The 18,906-nt window shown below is 40.7% G+C and overlaps 1 pseudogene; it reads left to right on the forward strand.

The window, feature by feature from the left end:
* The first annotated feature begins 4,651 nt into the window (after positions 1–4,651).
* The window catches only part of LOC105746791 (leucine-rich repeat-containing protein 37A3-like), a 49,757-nt pseudogene continuing 35,502 nt past the window's right edge, over positions 4,652–18,906 (forward strand).

Raw genomic sequence — 18,906 nt, forward strand, 5'->3', positions numbered from 1 at the left:
ACACAGATTCAGCTCTAGAGCTGCCCCCAGGGCCTGATCAGTTTGCTCTTCCACTTCTGGATCTGAATGATAACCTAACTCACCATCAAAAGCTCCTAGAGGCAGATCCAATGCTAGACTGCATTCAGAATCAGGCCCTAGCTATTCCTCCAGACAGCCTACCTCTGGACTTCCTAGAGAACTTAGATGAGCTTTCGGAGTCCCCTGAAAGGCTGAACTTTCCCCACATGAGTGGGAAATCCTAACTCAGCATCCAGAGCCTGCTGAGGAGCTAGAACAATCTCAAACCCAACAGGAAGCCCCAGCTCAGCATCCAGAGCCCCCTGAGAAAATAGAACCAACTCCAGCCCAGAAGGAGAACCCAGCCCAGCCCTCAGACACCCCTGGAGGGGCTGAACCTACTGCAGGCCAGCCAGAGAACCTAGCACAGCCCTTAGAAGCCCATAGGGAGCCTGAACCTACTCCAGTCCAGCTGGATGTCCCAGCACAGCCTTGGAGGCCCATGAGGAGGCTGAACCTCCTCCAGTCCAGCTGGATGCCCCAGCACAGCCCTTGGAAGCCTATAGGGAGCCTGAACCTCCTCCAGTCCAGCTGGATGCCACAGCACAGCCCTTGGAGGCCCCTGAGGAGGCTGAACTTCCTCCAGTCCAGCTGGATGCCCCAGCACAGCCCTTGGAGGCCCCTGAGGAGGCTGAACCTCCTCCATTCTGGCCAGAGGCCTGAGCTCAGCCTCCAGAGCCTGAAAAGGAGGCTGTACATCAACTACCAGGGAATCTTGTGGTGACTGTTAAACATCCAGATATGGATGAAGCTCATTTTTCAAACTTTCCCAGTGTCACACTTAAACCTGTAGATCTAGAGCTTACCATAACTCCAGAAGCCACTAGTGCTGGAAGTTTAACAGAGCAGGAGGTCCCAGCTCAGCATCCAGAGCTCGTTTATGACGTGAACTTTCTCCAGGCCAGCAAGAAGGCCCAGCTCAACTTCCAGAGCCCTCTGAGGAAATGGACCTTCTCCAACCCAAAAAGAAGCCCAGCTCAACAATCAGAGCCATCTGAACAGGTGGAATCTTCTCCAGTAGAGCAGGAAGCATCAGCTCAGCCTCTGGAGCCTGCTGAACAGTTTGAAACTGCTCCAGGTCAGCAAGAGGACTCAGCTCAGTCTCTGCAGCTACCTGAAGAAGTTGAACCTTCTCCACTCAAACAGGAGAGTACAGGTCCAGAACCCCTTATGGGGGTTATAACTCAAACACCAGCTCCAGGTCAGGGTCCAGCTCATTACTCAAACTTGCCAAGTGATACACTTGGAACTGGGGATCTACAGGTTACCATAACTCCAGAGCCCACTAAAGAGGCTGAACCTTCTCTAAGCCAGCAGGAGACCCCGGGTCAACTACCAACACCCCCTGAAGAAGCTGAACCTTCTCCAATCCTACAGGAAGGCCCACCTCAACCTCTAGAGCATTCAGAAGAAGGTGGACCTTCCAAAGGCCAGCAGGAGGTCCCTGCTCACCCTGCGGATAACTCTGAGGAGATTTCTTCTACAACCCCGCAGGAGGCCCTAGGTCTACCACTAAAGCTTCCAACTCACCCTCCAGAGCCTCCTAAGGAGGATAAACCCTCTCCAGATCAACAGGAGGAGTCAGTTCAGCTTTCAGAGCCTGCAGGGGAATTGGAGCTATCACTAATGCAGCAGGAGGCTCCAGCTCAGCCTCCAGAACCTCCTGCAGAAGCTGAATATCCACAATCCAGCAGGATTCCACAATTCAGCCTATAAAACCCAATGAATAGCTCAGAGCTTCTCCAGGCCAGCCAGAGTCCCCAGTTCAGCCACCAGTGGCCCCTAATGAGGTTGCAACTCACCCCGGACTGCATCATGAGATGACAGTTTACCCTCCAGGTCTGCATCAGCCTCAGCATGTAAAATTGTCCAATGTTATAGTTAAGCCTGTGGCTCTGATGCCACTACACAGGTTGTACCACCTATGACCCAGCAGGAAGTCCCAGCTCAGCCACCAGAGCCTCCTAAGGAGAGTGAACCTTCTCCAGTACAACAAGTGGCCCCAGGTTACCCTCCAGAGCCCCCTGAGACAGTAGAACCATCTACAGTACAACAGGTGACACCAGCTCAGCCCCCGTTCCCCTCAAGGAAGGTGAATTTTTGCCTGTCAAGAGGCTCATACCTCACCTCTGAAGCCCACTAAGGGAGAATAACATTTTCCAAACCAACAGGAGTCTCAGGCTTAGCCTCCAACACCCCTTAAGGAAGTTGAACCATCTCCAATCCAGCAGGAGTCTTACTTTTATACTCCAGAGCCCACTGAGGTTGAAATTTCCCCAGCCCAGGTTGAGACTCCAGCTCAACCTCCAGAGCCTCATGAGATGGAAATTTTACCTCCAGGTCACATTCAAGCTCAGCATCCAGTATTCCCCAATGTCACAGTTAAACCGGTGGATCTGCAACTTACCATAACACCAGCTCAGTCTCCAGAGCCCCCTGAGGAGTTTGAACCATCTCTAGTCCAGCAGGTAGTACTGCCTCAGTCTCTGGAGTCCCCTAAGGAGATAGCACCTTCCCCAACTCAGCAGGTCCATCAGGAGTCTCAGGATCAACCCCCAGAGCCACAAAAAGATCAGGTGGTGACTCTTCAGCCTCCTGGTCAGGATGAAGCTCAACATTCAAACTTACCCAGTGTCACCCTTGAACCTGTGGATCTGCAGGTTACAATAACTCCAGAGCCTACTGAGGAAGGTGGGCCTTCTCCAGTTCAATATGTGACTCCAGCTGTTCCTCCAGAGCCTGCTGAGGAGGTGAAACATTCTGCAACCCAGCAGGAGTCTCTATCTTTGCCTACAGAAAATTCTATAGAGACTGGACCTTCTCCAGTCCAGCAGGAGTCTCCAGTTCAGTTTCCAGAGCCTGCTACAAACAGTATAGCTTAACATCCAGTGCATCAAGCGGTGACAATTTCACCTCAAAGTCAGGATGAGGCTCAGCATCCATTCACAGTTAAACCTGTGGATCTGGAGCCTACCATAATTCCCGAGCCCCTAAAGAAATTGAATTTTCTCCAGTTCAGCAAGTTGCCCCTGCTCAGACTCCAGAACCCCCGAAGGAGAATGAACCTCCTCTGGGCCAGCAGAAACCCTCGGCTCCATTTCCAAAGCCCCCTAAGGAAGTAGAACCTTCTCCAGTCTGCAGAGGCCCCAGGTCACCTTCCAGAGCCCAATGAGAAAGAGGAACCATTTCCTGTCCAACAGTTGATCTCAGCTCAGCTTGCAGAGCCTTCTAAGGAGGTGGTATCTTCTCCAACTCAGCAGGAGACCCCAGCTCAGACTTCAGAGTTTCCAGAGGTTGTGGAATCTTCTTTGTTTCAGCAGGTAATCCTAGCACCTCCTGCATATCCTCTTGGGACGTTAGAACTTCAGAACCCACTAAGGAGGTTGGATACTCTACAGATCCACACAAAACTAAAGCTCCTTTTTCAGAGCTTCCTGAGATGACTCCTCCACCTTCAGATCAGGTTCAAGCTCAGCATCCAAACCTGACAGAAGCCACACTGAGACCTGTGGATCTGGAGCTTTCCATAACTCCAGAGACCAGTAAGGCAGTTGAATATTCTACAACCCTGCACAAAACTACAGTTTCTTCTCCAAAGCCCCCTGAGCTGACCCCTCCACCTTCAGAACAGGTTCAGGCTCCCCATGCAAACCTGACAGAAGTCACAGTTAAACCTGTTGACGTGGAGCTTCCTGTAACTCCAGAACCCACTATGGAGACTGCACCTTCTCCAACCAAGCAGGAGTCGCAAACTCAGCCTCCAGGACTTTCTAAGGAGGCAGAAACGCAACCTCCAGTTTTTCAGGAGCAGACAGTTCTGCCTACAAGTAAGGTGCAAGCTCAGCAATCAAGCTTGTCCCAGTGTCACAGTTCAGCCTTCAGATCTGAAGCTTACCATAAATCCAGAATCTACTACAGAAATTGAAGATTCTACTGCCCTGCAGAAGACTACAGCTCCTCCAACACACCTTCAGGTGACTTCCACCTTCAGACCAGATTCAGGTTCAGAATCCAAACCTGACTGCAGTCACAGTTAAACCTGTGGATCTGGAACTTACCATAATTCTGGAACCCAATACAGAGGTTGAACCTCCTCCAACCAAGCAGGATCAAGTTCAGCATTCAAATCCAAACTTGCCCAGTGTCACACTTAAACCAAAGGACCTGGAGGTCACCATAACTCCAGAACCCATAATGGAGGTTGAACATTCCTATTCCCTGCCTGGGGTAGAACTTCCTCCTCCAAACCAGGTTCAGGCTCTGCATCCGGACCTGACTATAGTTCAACCTTTGGATATAGAGCATTCCATCACTCAGCACCCAAGGTCATCTGAAGCAGGTGTTGTCCCTCCATCTACACTATATTCATCGGTGCATTCTACAAATTATGCCTCCCCCCCTTGAACAGGCATGGACAGGTTTACCTACACATCAGGAACAGACTTTTGCTACAGATTACCCTCCAGAACAGGTATGGGCAGGTTTACCTATGCAACAGGAAGAGACTGTCACTGCAAATTACCCTCCAGAACAGACACAGATGTGTTTAACTGCGCATCAGCAACAGTCTCCCAGCCCAGAAAAGGAGTATATGGGTTTAACTGTGCAACATGGACAGAATGTCACCACGACCGTCAACATATGTAAGCTCTGTATCTGCAAAGATGAGACGCTGGCCTGTGCTGGCTTGAGCCTGCAGCAGAGGCTCCACAGAGTCCCTGTGCTAGAGCCCAGCACCTACAACGGCACCTTCACCATCTTGTAAGAATTGCCTTTCTTCTTCTGGCCTCCACACTCTGCCTCTTAAGCAGACATAGCAGCCTCTTCAAGGTCTTCTTGGGCCTGCTTCATCTCCCCAACCGACATCGGCTTAACTGTCTATTTCTATCTTTTCTTTGCAACTCTCCTTCTTATTATTGTGCCCCTTTGTCCAGTTCTGCAGTTGTGATTGCCTTTATTCTTTTCCTTACCCATAATTTTTAGCATCCCATTTCATGCCTTAATCTCTGCTCTACTCCCCTTTTTGCTCCATCCTCTTACAGAAGCATGTCCCTTTCCCCACCTCATTGCTGATGATACAACAAAGTGGTTAAGAGCAGAAATTCTGAAGTCAGGCTGCCTGGGTTTGTACCCAGCTCTCTCATTTATCAGCTTTGTAACCCTGGGCAAGTTATTGAACCCTGTGATGCAGTTTCCTTAGCTGCAAAATTGAGATTATAGTAGTTACTATCTCATAGGATTGTGGCATGATTTAAATGAGTTAATACATGTAATACATCATATACCTTACATAAATGTGAATGTTAGCTATTATTAATATTCGATCACTCAGTAATGCTTGTCTTTGTCCCTGACTTTCTATATATAGCACCTGTTAGTGCCCAACCTAGCGCTAGGTACTGCGGGAGCCACAGAAGCATAAGACATTGTCTCAGGAACTGACAATGATAGGTGAGAAGAAAGGGAATAGGCATAAAAAGGGAAGTGATATACTAAAATAGATGCAGACCATAGATGCTGTAATTCACCAAAATCTGTAATCGCCATGGTGTGCAGGTAAAAAAATCCTGCATGTACAAGGGAAAACCTTAGCTTGGGCTTAAAGAGGGGCTAAGATTTGGTAAACAGAAAAATAGGGAGTATAACTAGGCGAAGGCTGAAGGGATGATCAGAATTTAGAAGACTACTCTGGCTGCAGAGTTGGGGTAGGAAGCAATGAAAGATAAGATTATGAAAAATATTGAGTATCAGCTATAGGGGTTTGAAAGTTATGCTACAAGATATAGAGCTATTGAATGTTTTCATGTAGGAGAAATTATTAAAATAGGAAGATTATTTTTAAATCGATATGTAGAACAATCTAGAGAGAAGAAATCTTGATTTGGGGAGACCAAGTAGAAAGTTCTAGCAAAAGCTAAGGATAAATGAGAATGAGTTGAATCAAAGTGGTTGTGGTAGGAATGAAAAGAAACTGTAAAGGGAGAATGGACAGGGTTTGGTGATTAACTCTAGGAGTTGCGGACAGGGTAAACAGGAAGAAGAAAAACCAACTATGAAACAAAACAAAACAGAACAAATATGACTCCAGTGGATAATTAGGAGAATGATCGTGAATCAGCAGATGGAAATATAGCTGTCAGGAAGCAGAGCCAGCTTGAGGGACATGAGTTCAGCTTTAGGCTTCTTTTATATGCGAGCATAAAGCAACAAGAAGGCTCCTGATTGAGTGCAAGGGTCCACTGGGCAGATGGGCAGACAAGTGTCTGTTTTGACTTCTTTCTTTCTTTTTTTTTAAAAATTTATTGAAATACATCACTCACACATAAACATACATAAACGATAAGTGTATAATAGTTGTGAACTTGCAAACCAAATATATATAACATATAACATGACTTATTTCCGGCATCCCGAAAAACAGTGTGTCACCTCTTTGATTTTATAAACTCAGATAAGTTGTTGCTGAAGGAAGAGAACAGAGCTAAAGGTAAAGATTCAAAGTCCTCCATGGAGTTAGTGGTCACAACTGAACCTCGGGCATTTAAACATCTCTTCGACATGTGTCATTCATAGATATAGTCCCACTGCATTAAAAAAAAAGTCACAAGTACGTGGGATAAGTGAAAGTGAAAGTTCCTCTGCCCCTTCTTCCCATTCCTGCCTTCCTCCATACCACACGTAAGATGACTCATGTTACCATTTTCTGTGTGTCCTTCCTACAGATCTCTTTCCTTTGCATTGACATACGTATATGTATTCTTATGTACTTTTCCCCCTAATTAGGTAATACTAGACTCCTTGCTCAGTGATTTGCACTTTCTCTGAGCAATATGTCTAAGAGATCTTTAGGCATCAATACATAATCTCTCCAATTTCTAATTGCCCTTGCCATCCTGATACCTGGAAAGGTGTGAGCAGAGGGCACTTAGCCAAAATTTTGGTGTTTCCTGGCATGTGGCTTCTTTATACTTATTTGTTTATAATGACAAAGGAGAAGAAATTGGACTAATAGTAAGTAACGTTTCTGAGGAGATGGCCCTATCATTTGTGCTATTGATCCCATAGTATTTCTTTATTAATTGTGCAAATTTGGAAGCTGACCACTGTAGAAATTGGAAAGCTGGTGTTTTCTGCTTTTAAATTATTTCCCATGAGATTGCCATGATTCTTTACACTTAGTCTTTTCATTCTTTTCCTACTTATTCAAGGATATGAAATGTGTTTCTTCACAGAAATTTCCAATGAAACTCTATTTCTTACATTGATGAAAATATATGGAAGGGATATCGTTGGGCTAAGAAACTGTGAGTATATTCTCTCCAAATGTGACTACAGAAAACTAATTGCATTGTAAGACCTTTCTTGGTCCAGAGTTTTGAGGTCCATACCTCTGAGAAAAGGTATTTTCCCTCCTCTATATCCAAATTCGACCTCTACTGATTGCAACTTAATGGTTATTTTACAAATATATATGGTAGACCATCTTCAAAATAAGAAAGAGGCCATTTAAATTTGTTTTTCATTATACGAGTAATAGATTATTATATTCTCAATGTATACAAATGAAATAACAGATATAGTAAAAATCCTCCTCGGCTCTTAATCCCCCACCCCTGAAATACTGTTACTCTGAGTTTGGTTTATGTCTTTCCAGACTTTCTTTCATGCATTTGCCTACATACATATTTACAATAGGTTCATTATGCAGTTTTTTCTCTTCCCTATATAAACTGTACCATCCGGCAACTTGATTCTTTCACTTCCTGATGTCTTAGATTTCTTTCCTTTCCAGTCTACAGAGAGTTACCCCATTCATTTAAATTCCTGCATAGTATTCCATAGTATTGCTGTATCACAGTTTATTTAATGATTACCATATTGACGGATGTTTAGAGTGTGTCCAGTAGCCTTATGATGTGCATTGCTGCAATGAACATCCTTTACGTACTTCTTTGTGAACATGGGCAAGTGTTTCTGGAGAATAGACACCCGGGAATGAAATTGTTGGGTGAAGACTATGTAAATATAAAATTTTAGTTGCTCTCCAAAAAAATGTACCAACACACACTCCAATCACCAGGACATGGCAACATTCATTTCCCCACTCTTCCACCACTTTATAGTCTCCATCCTTTTCCTGACCTGATGGGTTAATAAAAGTGATGCCATCTGAATCAGTATTCTCATAATTATGAGTTTAAATATCTTTAAATTATATTTTATTTTCATCTTTATTGCCATAGCATATATACAACATAACATTTCCTGTTTTACTCACATTCAAATACACAATTCAGTGGTGTTGATTGTATTCATAATGTGCTATACTATCACGACCATCCATTACCAAAACTTCTCCATCATCCCATATAGAACCTTTGTACCCATTAAGCATTAAGTCCCGGTTCTCCACCTCCATGCCTACCCCTTGTACCCTGAAATCCACTTCTATCACTATGAATTTGCATACTATAGTTATTTCATGTCAATGAGACCATACAATATATGTCCTTTTGTGTCTGGCTTATTTCACTCAGCATAATGCCTTCAAGGTTCATTCATGGTGTAGCATGTATCGGAACATCTTTTGTTTTTATGGGTGGATAACATTCCATTGTATGGTTGTTTTTGTTTACATTTTTTTGTCTATTTATTTTTTTAATGTTACATTAAAAAAATATGAGGTCCCCCTATCCCCCCCACCTCCTCCCCTCACTCTTCCCCCCATAACAATAACCTCCTCCATCATCATGAGACATTTATTGCACTTGGTGAATACATCTCTGAGCACCGCTGCACCTCATGGTCAATGGTCCACATGATAGCCCACACTCTCCCACAGTCCATCCAGTGGGCCATGGGAGGACATACAATGTACAGTAACTGTTCCTGCAGCACCACCCAGGACAACTCCAAATCCCGAAAATGCCCCCACATCACATCTCTTCTTCCCACTCCCTACCCCCAGCAGCCACCATGGCCACTTTCTCCACACCAGTGCCACATTTCTTCAATTACTAATCACAATAGTTCATGAATAGAATATCAGTAAGTCCACTCTAATCCATACTCTATTCCTTCATCCTGTGGACCTTGGAATGGTTGTGTCCACTCCACATCTATATCAAGAGGGGGCTTAGATTCCACATGGATGCTGGATGCAATTCTGCTTTCAGTTGTAGGCACTCTTGGCTCCCTGGTGTGGTGGTTGACCTTCTTCACCTTCCATTGTATATTGTTAACATATTTTGTTTAGCTATTCATCCACTGATGAGTGCTTGGACTGCTTTCGCCTTTTGGCTCTTGTGATTAATGCAGCTATGAACATCAGTGTACAGATTCTTTCCAAGTTCCTGCTTTCATTTCTTTGGGGTATATACCTAGAAATGGGATTGCCAGGTCATATGGAAATTTTATACTTAATTTTCTGAGGAACCGCCAAACTGTTTTCCACAGAGACAGCACTATTTTACATTCCCACCAACAATGCTCAAGCATTCCTCTTTCTCTGCATCTCTGCCAAAACTTGTTATTTTCCATTAAAAAAAAAATAGGCATTCTAGTGGGTGTGAAGTGGTACATTGTGATTTTGATTTGCATTTCCCTAATGGATAATTATGTTGAGCTTCTTTTCATGTACTTTTTGACCACTTGTATATCTTGTCCTGAGAAATGTCTATTCAAGTCCTTGGTCCTTTTTTAAAAATTGGTTATTTGTCTTTTTCTTATTACATTGTAAAAGGTTTTTTCATATATCCTGGATAGTAAACCCTTATCAGATATATGGTTTCCAAATATTTTCTCCCTTTCTGGAAGTTGTCCTTTCACTTGCCTTTTGATACACCAAAGTTTATAAATTTCATTAATTCCAAATTATCTATTTTTTTCTTTTGTTGCTCATGCTTTCAGTATAAAGTCTAAGAATCCATTACCCAACACAAAGTCCTCAAGATATTCCTCGGTTTCTTCCAGGACTTTTATGGTTTTAGTTCTTATATGTAGGCCTTTGATATATTTTGAGTTAATTTTTTTATATGGTGTAAAGGTCCACTTTCATTCTGTTGCAAGTGCATCTCCGGTGATCCCAGAGCCTTTTACTGAAGAGACTATTCTTTCCCTATTGAGTGAACTTGGCATCCTTGTCAAAAATCCATGAGTCACCATGGTAGAAAGGCAACCAATCTGGACAGCAGACAGCTGAAATTCCTCCTTAATATGGGAAAGGAGGAGGAGGAAAGGCCTTAAAAATGTCTACCCTGGGGCCCCATGTTGTGCGTTTCTTGCCTGGAGCATACCTGCACCCATGTCTTGGGTGTGTACTTTCCCTTTCTCTCATTTTTTAATTAAAAAAAAATCAATGACTCATAGATGTGAGGGTTTAATTCTGAAATCTCAGTTCTTTTCCACTGGTCATATGCCTGTCCTTATGCCAGTACCACACCGTTTTGATTACTGTAGCTTTGTATTAAGTTCTGATATCAGGAAGTAGGAGTCCTCCAACTTTGCTCTTCTTTTTCAAAGTAGCAACCTTTGGCTTCACTAAGTCTTTCTGTTATTTGTCTACTCTTTATTTCATTTCTCTCCATTCACATGTTCACGATTTACTTCCTTCTGCTCGGTTTGGGTTTAGTTGGCCTACTTTTCCAGCATTTACAGCTATAAATTTCCCTCTGAATACTGCCTTTATTGCAGTTCATAAGTTTGGGTATGTTGTATTTTCCTTTTCACTTGTCTCAAGAGATTTCCTAATTTCCCTGGTGATTTCTTCTTTGATCCATTGGTTAAGAGTATATTAATTTCTGCATATTTGTGAATTTTCCAATTCCCTCTCTGCAATTGATCTCTAGGTTTATTCCATTGTGGTTGGAGTAGATACTCTGCATGATTTCAATCTTTTAAATTTATTAAGACTTGTTTTGTGACCTAACAAATGATCTATCCTAGACAAGGATCCATATGCTCTTGAGAAGAACATGTATTCTGCTGTTGTTCCATGAAGTGTTCTTTATATATGTGTCTGTTAGAGTTCATTGGTTTATAGTATCACTCAAGTCTATTTATTTCCTTATTGATTTTCTGTCTAGATGTTCTATCCATTATTGAAAGTGCTATATTGAATTCTCCTACTATTAATGTGGAACCTTCTATTTCTCCCTTCAAATCTATCAATATTTGCCTCATATATTGTTGGTCTCCGCTGTTAGGTGCATATATGTTTCAAATTGTTATATCTTCATGATGAATTGACCCTTTTATTAATATATAGTGTCCTTCTTTGTCCCTTTTACCTTAAAGTCTATTTTACCTGATACTAGTATAGACACACCAGCTCTCTTTTAGTTACTGTTACGTGGATTTTTTTTTCCATCCTTCACTTTTCAACCCTCATTTGTCTTTGAATTTAAGGTGAGTCTCTTATAAGCAGCATATACTTGGGTCCAGCTTTTTTTTACCCATTCTGCCAGTCTCTGCCTTTTGACTGGAGAATTTCACTCATTCATATTTAAAGTAACTACAGATAATGCAGGTCTTTCTTCTGTCATTTTGCTATTTTCATTTTTCTAAGTCTCATACATTTTTGTCCCTCAAGTCTTCCATTACTGCCTACTTTTGTATTTAATTGTTCTTTTGTAGTGACCCATTTAGAGTCCCTTATTTCCTTTTGGAAATATTTTTCAGATGTTTTTTGTGGTTACTATGGGCTTAAATTTAACATTTTAATCTATAAAATCTCATTTATGTAATACCAACTTTGATAGCATACACAAACTATGTTCTTGTACCTCTCTGTCCCCCACCTTTGTGTTGTTTTTGTCTTTATACATTATGTGACCAAAGTTATAAATGCATCATTACTTTTTATGCATTTATATTTTAGAACCTGGAAGAAGTGAAAAGGTGAGTTACAAATAAAAAAACAGTATTAGCATTTATAATTACCCATGTAGTTACATTTACCAGAGTCTTCATTTCTTTTTTTTTTTCAAATTTTAAAGTCAGTTTATTAAATTCAATGTTGAAAGTTATCAGAAGAGTATGCTTCTGAAAAAAAAAAAAGTGAAAAAACCAACTCAGGGGAGACAATGTGGCTCAGTGGTTGAACTCTGGCTTCCCACATAAAAGGTCCCATGTTCAACCCCCACCCCTACCCCCCAAAAAGAAAATCATTTTTTCTTGGAAAAACAAAAGGAAAATTAAAACTCTGTCAGCATAGCCACAGATGCTGTGGCAGTCAAGCATCTCTGCAGATAGGGACAGTTTATCAGTCAGTCGAGTCACTCTCTGGGTTGGCAGGATTATGATCTGGGTTATCTTCATTATCCTCCAGCTCCAAATCATCTATTTCCTGGAAAAAATATTCATCTACCTCCACGTTGTTTCCAGCATCCTGCAAGAACTAGATATCGGACATGTCAAGATTATGACATATGTTTCAAATAGCTGCTTCCCACTTAATTTTATCCTGCTTGTTCTTTCATTCATTTCTTCTTTTTGTAAATTGTTTTTTATAATTTCGCCCTTTTTTAAAATTAAAAAAAAAATTATTATTCATTTCTCTCTCTTCCCCCACTCCCCCCATTGTCTGCTCTCTTTGTCCATTAGCTGTGTGCTCTTCTGTGTCCGCTCGCATTCTTATCAGGTGGCACTTGGAATCTGTGTCTCTTTTTGTTGGGTCATCTTGCTGCATCAGCTCTCCGTGTGTGCGGTGCCACTCCTGGGCAGGCTGTGCTTTTTTTGCACAGGGTGGTTCTCCTTGCGTGGTGCACTCCTTGCATGTGGGGCTCCCCTATGCAGAGGACACCCCTGTGTGGCACAGCGCTCCTTACAGGTGGCAGCCAACGTTTCCCAGAACTCATCAAGAACCTTCAATGGACTTTCATTGCAGTCCCTGGTTGCAGCCTGCCTGCGGAACCTGGACTTGTACATCCCCACCGATGCGTGAGAGACTGTTACAAAGTTGCATACTATTGACAGATATCTTTTGTTGATTCTGTTTGCCTAGGGAACCTTGACTAATACAATTGATTAATTCAATTAAATACATTCTCTTTTTTTAAGATTTATTTTATTTATTTCTCTCCCCTTCCCCCATTGTCTGCTCTCTGTCCATTCGCTGTATCTGGTGGCACTGGCAAAATGCTTCTCTTTTTTCTTGCTGTTGCATCATCTTGCTGATGACACCTCTCCCTGTGTGCAGCGCCACTCCTGGGCAAGCTGTGCTTTTATCATGTGGGGTGGCTCTCCTTGCAGGGTGCACTCCTTGCATGAGGGCACCTCTATGCAGGGGCGCCCTTGCATGGCAGAGCACTCTGTGCACACCACAGCACTGCGCATGGGCCATTTTACCACATGGGTCAGGAGGCCTTGGGGATCGAACCCTGGACCCTCGTTATGGTAGATGGATGCGCTATCAGTTGACCACATCTGCTTCCCTTGTTTTGTTTTTTAGTGAGTTAGGCCAGTACTTTATTAAGGTAGAGAGGGAAGAGAAATGGGAGAAAATAACAGATTATGGGTCCCAGGTAGAGAGGAAGGCTGAAAAGTGATAAAGCAGGCTGGTTTACAGATTATAATTCCCCATTATAAATTATAAATGCCCAGGTTTTACTTGCATGGCGACTGTGGCAGGGTAAAAACAGCAAGAGCAGGGCACAGAAGGCAAGAACAGAGGCCCAAATACAAGAGGGCTTTTTTGTTTGTTTGTTTTTGTTTTTTCAGGAGGCACCAGGACCCTCCCTTCTGGGAGGTGGACGCTCAATCACTTGAGCCACATCTACTCCCTCTATATTCTTTTTATACTGCTTTCAAAATATCCATAATATTATCATTACTCTATGTAATCAATATAAAAATGATTAATGATAGAGTTTACATTGCTTTTTCCATGTTGTCTTTGAAATCATAATTTGTTTGCTAAATTTTCATCATAAAACTTGTTCTGTATTTATTTATATTTCATAAAATTTATAGTTGAAAAAGTAGCATTGCATACCCAAGTTATTCCAAACATACTCAGAGGTTTTCCAATAACTGAATTATCAGTTTTTTTAATTTAAATTTAAAAATAATTAAAATAAATAAGATGAAAAGTTCCATTCCTTAGCTACACTAAGCACTCAATAGCCACATGTGTCTAATGGTTACCTTATTGGACATGCAGCATTAAGGCATCGAAATGAACCAACCTCAGCTATACATGTACCAACATTATTTTACAAACATTTTGTTGAGTGAAAATAATACATTCCATTGCAAGTCAATGTACTCAACATTATTTTATAATGCATATAATAATGCATATAATATGATTCCATTTATTTAAAGTTCAAAAGGCAGAATTAAACTGTTGTTTATTGTTGACATATAAAGGGTAAAACTATATTTAAAACTATATTTAAAAAACAAGGAAATAAAAAATCAGGATTGTGATTACCTCCAGGGGTCAGAGAAAGGGTTGTAACTAGAAAGGGGCACGCTGGAAGCACTGTAATTATTAAACCTAACATTTATGTTATATGCAGTCTATGCACATTTTAGTTCTCAAAAAAAGTTTTAATGGGGAAAAAAGTCAGATGGCTTCGCTTGCAGCCCTGACATAGGTCCACATTGGACTTCTGTGATGAGGTTTGAGGAAAGAAAGGAGGAAATGGCAGTTCTGCAGATCTTGGTGCCACCCAGAGTTGCATTCTAACAGGGCCTTTGTAATGTAGAGCGTTAGGCATTAAATATAGGATTTGGTGGGAAGAATAGGTGGAGTAAGTGTGTTTTTCACAGGTGGAGGGAGGAGCAGGGAGGTGGACCCAAAGGAAGGCATGAGAAGAAAGGGTTGAACAAAAACAGAGCAGACATCACATCCCTGAATTAAATAAGAATTAGAATATTTAGGTGGCAACATAACCCAGGTTTCCCCTGTATATGGGAGTTAGTGCTGTGTAGCACATAGTTGCAATTTGCATTTTGATCCAGAAATAACCTGTTCACTTTCCAGAGTTCGCAGTGACAATTATTTGAGTGAATTACCTAAGGATTCATTTGAAGGCCTGCTATCCCTCCAATATTTGTAAGTTAGTTAGTTCATCATACATTATCCATATAATGAATAAGGGGTGTGAATTAGATAATCCAGCAGTAAAATCCTACAGTTCTGTAAATCTGTATGGTCCCAGCCCATCTCTAGCATTCAATACCTCCTTTGCATTTTCAATTTTCAATGTTAATTATATAGACAAGCTACAAATAGAAGGAAATTTCAGTTATAGAGGGAAATTGGTAATGAGATCTGAGTAATTATAGACACCCATATGAACCTTGATTTATAAGTCCATGTAACATTATTTATATTCCAGGCTATGGCCCACAGATCAAATCTGGCACACGGTCTGTTTTTATACAGTCTGTAAGCTAAGAATGGTTTTTATATTTTTAAAGAGTTATAAAAGAAAAAAGAAAAGTAAGAAAAGAGACCATATATGGCCTGCAAAGCCTACTGTATTTACTATCTGGTTTTTATAGAAAATGTTTGAAAAAGTTGATTTAGTAGAATGAGAAGAATTAAAGTTAACCTCAGATTTTGCTTAAAGGACAAGAAAATACGGAACACATACTTAATTTGAATGCCATTAACCCAGAATTTTTTGACAATTTAATATGAATTAGATCAACATTTAAATATTATTTACTCAAGCAGATGAATTATGTAAACGATGTTATTAAGAGCATATTTAGCTACCAAGAGAACAAACTGGTGTTAAGGATTTCAATGCAGGAATTGTTATACTGTATAAAAATTGATGTTTAAAATGACAGTTAAAGGTATAGTTGGAAACGTTTATGCTAAGTAAGCATATCAGAAATGCTCCTAACTGCTAATTACAAATAAAAATCTCTATAGCCCCATTGCTAAGGAGGGAATACCTGCCTAGCATTCATATCTATTTAGAGATAAGGAGAGACGATGAGCTTTGCTATGAAAGTGTGAGTTTTATCTTTGCGCAGTCCAGAACTGTCTTTAATCCTTATTAAACTAATTCATGATACTCTTTAGCAAATAAATTCCTCTTGCAAATTTAGAAGGCTTAAGGGAAGGTGGGTATAAAGAACTGCCCAGGACACTAAAGAGAGTCCTCTGAGTCAGCAAGCCTTTCGGGCCTTAGGGGAACTGCCGCTATTGCTAGGTCTTCTTGGGCACCTCCAGCATCTGGGCAAATGAGACAACTGCTCAATGTAGCCGTCTTTCATTGCTTCTACTTTGTAAGCTAATTATTTCACATTGGCATATTTATTCTCATTCATTAGAAAAAGCCAACCAATGAAAATGTTTTTAAAAATTATGCTGCATTATGCCCCAGTGTTGGAGGTAAAAGACGAGTAAGACAGGGTTCCCACCCTTCTAGGAAATCACGGTCTCGCAGGGGATACAAACACATAAGCTCTCACCATAAGTCACCAGGCCCTAATGAAGAACAAGCAGAGGTGCAGAAGATGGCGCCATGAAGTAATAAAACTACATTCTTAAAAAAAAATAGTCACTGTCCTTGTACTTACTCGCCAGCTATTTAGTCATTTCATGAATACATGAGTTTGCTTTATGTCCATGTGTTAGTTTTAAACATGGCAGGCAATGCAAATGAGCAAAACCTAGACTATGCTTTCAAGGAGCTCATAATCTAGAATTTAATGAGACTACGAAAGTTCATCTAATCAATTCCCTTACTCTCAGGAAAGATCTATCTAGATCTATACTTGTATATTTTATTTATCAAGATCAGAAGGCAAGACTGTAGGAGAGGTGGGGAGAGTATTAAGAGCCCCAGAAGGATCAGGTAGCAATTGTTAAGGTTTAGAGTTTAGACAAAAACTACTGATTCCATATTATCCCTCTAAACTCCAGCATTTATTCTTACTAGTTAGATATCTAATAGCTAACTGAGGCAATATTTTCCTTTTCCTTTTCCTAAAGATTTATCCTGCAATAAAATACTGTCTATTGAAAGATGCACATTTGAACCACTACCCTTTTTGCAGTTTGTGTAAATTACAAATATAACTTCACTATATTTAGAATTTTTATAAAACTTAATTATAAATCTCTTTACTATTCATTTTGAAATATGATTAAAATTTATAGTGAAAAGCTACTAAAATTATACAGCAAATCCTTTTAATTTCTTGCAAAGACTGGCATTATTACAAAGATTGGAGTGAATCATTCTAGAGCAGTCGTTCTCAGCCTGGACAATTTTGCACCTAAGGGACCTTTGGCAAGGTCTGGAGACATTTTTGATTGTTACACTTGTGAGTGTACTACTGGCCATCTATTGGACAGAGGCCAGAGAGCCTGCTATACATCCTGCAATGCATAGTAGAACCCATACAATAAAGAATTATCCAGCCCAAAATGTCAATAGTGCCAAGACTGAGAAATAAAGAAATAAAGAGAAATATTTATTACAAGTGTTTATGGAGCATTTACAGTTTTGTACCTAATATACCATATGTGCAAATCAGAATGTATAAATAATAAGTCAATATCTTACACAGCAATATAATGGTGGTAGTCTTGAGGTTATCTTGTATCATATAAAAACTAGGATCACAGCCAAAGAATGAATGTGCTGAAAAGAATATCTTTTTTTTCTTTTGCTTGTGTCTTTTTTTTTTTTTGTAGAACTCTTGGTTGCAATTTACTCACTGAATTCAGCTTTGGAACATTTCAGGCCTGGCATGGAATGCAGTTTTTACACAAGTTGTATGTGAAATAGAAGGTGAATACATGTAAAAAGATTGTTTATGGGTAAAAGTACAGTATCATTAGCTGGGTGTAAGTAAGCCCCATACAAACACTCTGAAAAGTATGTCTTAAGATCCTTCTTATTTTTTTCCAAACTGAGGAAACTAAGGTACAAAAAGGCCAGAAGTCTCATCTAATTCATGCTTTCCTTTCCCTAGTATTGATCTTTGGCATGGGCAATGAAAGTCATCAAGCAAGTAACATTCAAATTAACATTGCCATGGGAATCCCAAGGATGATATTCAGATGTGTGAATGTCCTCAAAATTCCACTTTTTAATTTAAACTTGATTCCAGCTCACATGCAAAATTTTTAACTGCATAAATATATGTGATATATAGCTGCAGAGAACAAAGCTTGGCACAAAGTCCTCCAAGAGCAAAAGATCAGGGTTCTCCTTGGCCATCAACTTCTTTCACATGGTAAAACAAAGCAAATTCCTGAAAACTTGGAACAGAGCACTTCTCTCCCTAATCGCCCAGGACATTTTTTCAAAAAGTATATATCTTTGTAGTTATGAATTATCTGTAGACCATAGGAATCTTTGATACATGGAGAAAGATGGTGCCTATGTTAAGCTATGGTGTGAAAATGTTCATAAAGAAAATATTTTGCTCTAGCCCTTTTCCAAGTACTTTCTTTCCTGACTGCTCTTCAAACCAGAAGTGTGGGTTGTAACCCTTTCAGCTTCAAAATTCTTTGAATTTTCTGTCACTAAAGTAAATCATAATGGCCATGTTCAATTTAAAAGGGGGTTTTAAATTAAAGGTGAAAATCCTCCTCCTCTAAACGTGACTTTGGAAAAAACTGTCTACCTGTCTTGTGGTTCAGAAACCCAGCTTTCCAGCTTCACTCAGTTCCTTTCAGGTTAGATGGAGGTGCCTAGGGTGCATCTGTAGCTGCCTTCCCCTCACTTCTTTAGTTTGCTGGTGCCTAACTTGGGGAAAGACAAATTGAGGGTCTATTTTCCTTTTGCCAGCACACCAGAGAGCAGGATCATTAGGTTCCCCCCACCAAGAAGTTTTGGTAGCTTCAGTACAGATGTCTTAAACTCA

Source organism: Dasypus novemcinctus, chromosome 21 (assembly GCF_030445035.2).
Source record: "Dasypus novemcinctus isolate mDasNov1 chromosome 21, mDasNov1.1.hap2, whole genome shotgun sequence".
Classification (NCBI taxonomy): Eukaryota; Metazoa; Chordata; class Mammalia; order Cingulata; family Dasypodidae; genus Dasypus; species Dasypus novemcinctus.